Source organism: Heterodontus francisci, chromosome 15, assembly GCF_036365525.1.
Source record: "Heterodontus francisci isolate sHetFra1 chromosome 15, sHetFra1.hap1, whole genome shotgun sequence".
Taxonomy (NCBI): Eukaryota; Metazoa; Chordata; class Chondrichthyes; order Heterodontiformes; family Heterodontidae; genus Heterodontus; species Heterodontus francisci.
Genome location: NC_090385.1, coordinates 63,222,320 through 63,228,398, shown reverse-complemented (window position 1 = coordinate 63,228,398; position 6,079 = coordinate 63,222,320). Strand labels below are relative to the sequence as shown.

General features: G+C 43.0%; 1 protein-coding gene across 1 annotated transcript in view; it reads left to right on the top strand.

Annotated features, from left to right (window-relative positions):
* Window positions 1-395: 395 nt before the first annotated feature.
* LOC137377919 (transmembrane gamma-carboxyglutamic acid protein 3) overlaps window positions 396-6,079 on the top strand; it is an 82,786-nt gene continuing 77,102 nt past the window's right edge. The window contains exon 1 of the mRNA XM_068047991.1: window positions 396-469. The gene's annotated coding sequence lies outside the window, so the exon portion shown is untranslated. The remainder of the gene's footprint in view (window positions 470-6,079) is intronic.

The following is a 6,079-nucleotide window of genomic DNA, read 5'->3' as shown; positions in this document are numbered from 1 at the left end:
CAGCGCACTGGTGCAATTCCAGTGACAAAACGGGGTGGTGGTGGGGGGGGGGGGGGGAGGCCGGACGCCGGACGCCGCATGTTGGCATTCTGGAAGCTGTAGTCCCGGTTTAAGGCGTGGCCGCCATCAATAACCCGCACAGTCCAGTTAAAACACTCACACCCTGGGTACGAAGGTGGGCTGGGGAGTAGATCCTGGCTAAAATAAAGAAACTGAGTATGATTACCGGAGAAAAACTACAACTCCCACAACACGTCACGGTGCGGCTGGATGAGGAAACCAAACTTGATCAAAGAATGCCGCCCCCGCCTATGCTCATCATCGATTGGCGGATAGGGCAATACCTCAATGTGTGTCTGGCTGAGGCACCGGTCAGTCAGGACAGGTGGGCGGGGCCTGGCTGTCAGCATGTTAGGTTGTGTGGCGCAGTGACTGTGGTGCGGGGTTAGCTCGGAGAGTGACGTGTGAGGTACGTACTGTCTGTGTCTCTCCTTTTGTCTTCATTAATGAAAGTCTAAAGGTGATTTTATTTATCTTTGAAGCTTTTTAATGTTGCAGCTGAGTGGGTTTCCAAGGTGGCTCCGTTCTTGTCTTGATTTTTTTTTGCTGCAGCATCATTCACTTGGTACCTTTTCCTTTCCACTCTCTCATTCACGTTTCCATGGAAACCCTGTGGGATATTTAAGGGTGAAACGATCAGATGCCTTCAGCAATCTGATTTTACTGAGCCTGTATTATCTAAAAAACAAACTTAAAATAAACCTTATACTTTCTTCATTTTCCAAGATTGTCATTACATTTGTTGGGCTGACTCTCGTGTAATGTTATAGCCAAGATTTTTCAGTATCTTGTTTAACAGTATTTAGCTGTGGGTTTTTTAAATTCCTTTTTTTTTTGCAGGGTAGCTGTTCTGTGGGACTCTCGCTCGCTCCAATGAGCTATGGTATTAAGCTAACTAGGTAGAACATTGTAGGGATAAACATGCTTTTTTCAAATTGTGTAATAAATGCGAGTGTGCATAGTTTTATATTTGAACATGAAATGAAAATTAATTGTTGTGATATTATTGCTTCACTCTTACTAGGAACCAACTCTGAATGTGGCTTTTGTTGATGTGTAGCTATAGAGGTGAAGATTGAATGTCTCAGGGAGGGGAGGGGAGGGGTGGTGGTGATGCTGTGGTGTTGTGACAAGGTGGGGGGGGGTGGTGATGGTGGGGCAGTAGGGTAGTCTTAAGGAGACCTCTGAATTGTTTGGACTACATACCTGGAAAGTAACTAAAGTGGAGTAGCCACTTCATCGGACAGGCCCAACTTAAAGCTATCGCAATCTACAAATATTCCACACGCTTTTATTTTTCAATAATGTAGATTTATTTGCACCTTTCAGATAAACACTTTACAGGGAGTGTCATGAAGGCCAAGCTGAAAGTAAGGGAGATGACCAAAATACTCTGAGACATAAATATTGAGAAAGCCTTTTAAGATGGAAGAGAGGCAGCAAGGTGAAGAGGTTTAGGAAGAGATTTCAAATGCAAAGGTACACTGACTCTGTTATTGATGGTGAAGTGGAGGGAGGGAAGATCAATAGTCGACCAGAGTTGGAGACATAGAGTGAGAATATAGGGACTGACTGGCGAAGATTGAAAAGGTAGGGTGGATGGATTTGAAGATGAGCACAGGATTTTGAAATTGATATTTTATGAAACAGGAAGGCAGTGCAAATATTTGAGAATGGGTGTGCAGGAAGTTCTTCAAAATCAGTCATGTGTGTAGGTTTGAGTTTGGTGGAGGTTGGGGGGGATAGTATTAGAGAAATTGAGCATTGAGATGTTGAATGCGTAGTGACATTAACATTAGGTAGGGGTATCGATGGTGATTTTCTTGAGGTGAAAGTCCATCTTGGTGATGGAGCAGATATGAGTTCTGAAGCTGAGCTCAGGGTCAAATAGGATCTTGTGAACATTTGTGTTCAGACAGAACAAGCAGCTGAGGACAAAAATGAATTTCAGTACCTAAGGTATACAAGTTGTGGCATTAGCCAAACAGGATGACTAAGTTTTTGAGCTGAAGAAAATCCTGACTCATCCAGAATTTGGAAGAAACAGGAGAACAGCAAGGAAATAGTTTTGGAATTCAGGGTAGAGGTGGCATTGTAGAACTGACTGACACATATGGAAGCTGACCCTATGTTTGTCATTATTTTGTCAAGAGAAAGATATAGTTAAGGAATAGGAGTGGGTCCAGAATATAGCTGATGGATGTTGGAATTAACTGTGCAGATATAGGAGGAGAGGCTAGTGGAAGAGATAGGCTGAGCACAATGATATGGATAAAAATGTAAGCAGGAAAATGTGATGTCACAGATACAATAATTGACTATAGAAAGTCAAGGAAAGGACATAGAGGAAAAGCATGGTGCTGTTACACAGAATATCATTGATGACTTTGGCTAGTGTGGTATTGGAAACCATACTGGAGCCACTCAACCAATTAAGCGGTTGGAGAGGTAATTGTCGAATTTGATGCTGACACATGTGACAACCTTTAGAGAGAACAGGTCAGAGATAGAGTACTGATTAAGGAGGTAAGAGGAGTTGAGAATAGACATTTTGTCAAGGGGGAAGGAGATCATAGCAGTTTAAAAAAGGGTGGAAACAATTTCTGAGGAAAGGGAAAGGTTGATGGTGGTGCAAGCGTGAGGCCAAGGGATGCCTTTTGGTTCTAAGGGATTGGGTTGGAAGGGGATTAATGTAGCACATCGAAAATTAAAAAGCCTCCCCATCCTGTGCTTTAAGAAGCACACACATGCTGCTGGCCTCGGCTTTCCACTCTTACCCACCATCCCTGTCCATTTTCCCAGTTTTGATGGATAAAAACAACACAAGCCACATCTGCTGGATTTGACTTTGCTGTGAAAATATAGAACCCTTTTAGTCACAGACAAAATGCATTAGCCTCCTCAGTGACTAAAATCACCTTATGATACAGACCACACAGCCCAGGAAAGATCCCAGGTTTTATTCCTGAGTTAGCTAATTACAGTTAGTGACAACTTGGCTAGCCTTCTCTCTCCTTATTAGTATACAGTGAGTCCTGCTGGAAAGAGTGCATTTATGGATTCCAGGTGAGGATATGATTGGACCTGACCATAGTACCACTTTCCTCCCTCCTAAGTCAAATTGCATGCTTGCCTCACTTAAGGCTTAGGAGGGCTGTGTGAACTGTGGAGGCTCAGCGTAAATCACTGTCTTCAGAAAAGGAAAAAGTTAGACAAAGAAAAATTAGTTAGATTCCCTAGGCCAGCCTTTGTAGAATCATAGAACATAAGAAATAGGAGCAGGAATAGACGATATGGCTCCTTGAGCCTGCTCTGCCATTCAATTTGATCATGGCTGATCATCTGCTTCAACTCCGCTTTCCTGCTCACCTCCCCCCCCGCTCCCCCCCCCCCCCCCCACCCCCACCCCAGCCATATCTGTTGATTCCCTGAGAAACCAAAAATCTATCTACCTCAGCCTTAAATACACTAAGCGATGGAATATCCACAACCCTCTGGAGTAGAGAATTCCAAAGATTCACAATCCTTTGCGTGAAGAAGTTTCTCCTCATCTCAGTCCAAAATGATCAACCCCTTATCCTGATACTGTGCCCCCATGTTCTAGATTCCCCAGGCAGGGAAAACAACCTCTGTGTCTACCCTATCAAGCCCTTCAGACTCTTGAATGTTTCAATGAAATCACTTCTCATTTTCTAAACTCCACAGAGTATATGCCCAATTTACTAACCCTTTCATCATAGGCCAACCCTCTCATTCCAGGAACCAATCTAGTGATTCTTCACTGTATTGCCTCCAGTGCAAGTATATCCTTTCTTAAATATGGAGACCAAAATTGTACACAGTTCTCCAGGTGTGGCCCTGTACAATTGTAGCAAGACTTCCCTATTCTTGTAACCCAGTCCCTTTGCAAAAAAGGCCAACATCCCATTTGCCTTCCTAATTGCTTGGTGTACCTGGGAGCTTACTTTCTGTGTTCCTTGGACACCCAGTTCTCTCTGAACATCGACATTCATGCCTTTTAAAAAAATATTCTGCTTTTCTATTCTTCCTACCAAAGTGAATAACCTCAAACTTTCCCACATTATATTCCCTTCACCATGTTGCCCTTTCAAATAACCTGTCTATATCTCTCTGCAGCCTTTTTGTGTCCTCCTCACGGCTTACATTCCCACCTAGCTTTGAATCGTCTGCAAACTCAGAACATCACTTTCAGTCTTTTTGTCTGAATTATTAATACAGATTGTATGTAGTTGAGGCCCCAGCACTGATAGTTGTGTCACTCCACTAGTTACTTGAAAATGCCCTGTTTATCCCTACTGTCTATCCACACTAATAGATTACCCCCAACTCCATGCAGCCTTATCTTGTGTTTGCGCCATATATATAGCACTTTATAGATTGCATTTTGGAAATCCAAGTGTACTACATTAACTGGTACCTCCTTATCTATCTTACTAGTTGCATCCTCAAAAAAAACTCTGATAGATTTGTCAAACACAATTTCCCTTTTGTAAAACAGTGACTTTGTCTGATCATATTATGGTTTTCTAAGTGCATTCTTATGACTTCCTTAATAATAGATTCTAACATTTTCCCATCAACTGCCGTCAGGCTGTAGTTTCCTGTTTTTTTTCACCTCTTGGATAGCGGTGTTACATTTGCTAACTTTCAATCCACTAGGACTTCTAGAATCTAGGGAGTTTTGGAAAATTATACCAGAATAGAATAGTGCAGCATAGAAAAAGGTAACTCAGGCCATCGAGTCTGCTCTGACTCTTTCAACAAGCAATCAAGTTAGTCCCACTCCCCTACTTTTTCCCCAATATCCCTGCAATTTGTTCTCCTTCAAGTATTTATCCAATTTCCTTTGAAGGCTACTATTGTATCTGTATCCACCACCCTATCAGGCAGTGCATTCCAAATCCTAAAAATATTGCATGTAAAAGTTTTTCCTCATGTTACCTCTGGTTCTTTTGCCAATCACCTTAAATCTGGTTATTTACCCTTCAGCCTGTGACATTGATCACAAGTATGGGCGGCGCAGTGGTTAGCACTGCAGCCTCACAGCTCCAGGGACCCGGGTTCGATTCTGGGTACTGCCTGTGTGGAGTTTGCAAGTTCTCCCTGTGTCTGCGTGGGTTTTCTCCGGGTGCTCCGGTTTCCTCCCACAAGCCAAAAGACTTGCAGGTTGATAGGTAAATTGGCCATTATAAATTGTCACTAGTATAGGTAGGTGGTAGGGAAATATAGGGACAGGTGGGGATGTTTGGTAGGAATATGGGATTAGTGTAGGATTAGTATAAATGGGTGGTTGATGGTCGGCACAGACTCGGTGGGCCGAAGGGACTGTTTCAGTGCTGTATCTCTAATCTAATCTAATCTAAAAGTCGTGGGAGTCAGTTGCCAGTGATCGCCAGAGCTGGCGGACAGCCATAAAGGCGGGGCTAAAGAGTGGTGAGTCGAAGAGACTTAGCAGTTGGCAGGAAAAAAGACAGAAGCGCATGGAGAGAGCCAACTGTGTAACAGCCCCGACAACCAATTTTATCTGCAGTACCTGTGGAAGAGTCTGTCACTCTAGAATTGGCCTTTATAGCCACTCCAGGCGCTGCTTCACAAACCGCTGACCATCTCCAGGTACTTGCCCATTGTCTCTCGAGACAAGGAGGCCAAATATGACCCTTCAGCCATTGAAAAGTTTCTCTTTATTCACTCTATTTAAATGCTTCATGATTTTTAATACCTCTCTCAAATCTCCTTTTGGACTTTGGGGTGCAAGTCAAAATTTTGAAATCTGCAGATGACATGAAACTTGGAAGTATAGCAAACAGTGAGGAAGATAGTAAACTTAGAGTCCATAAACAGGCTAGTGGAATGGTGGACACATGGCAAGTGAAATTCAGTCGAGCAAAGTGTGTAGTGATACATCTTGATAGAGAAAATACATGATAAATGTTACAAATTTAGAAATCTGGGGCACAGTGGCTTTTGGTGTCAATTTGAAGTGCTGTACTTTGCCCAT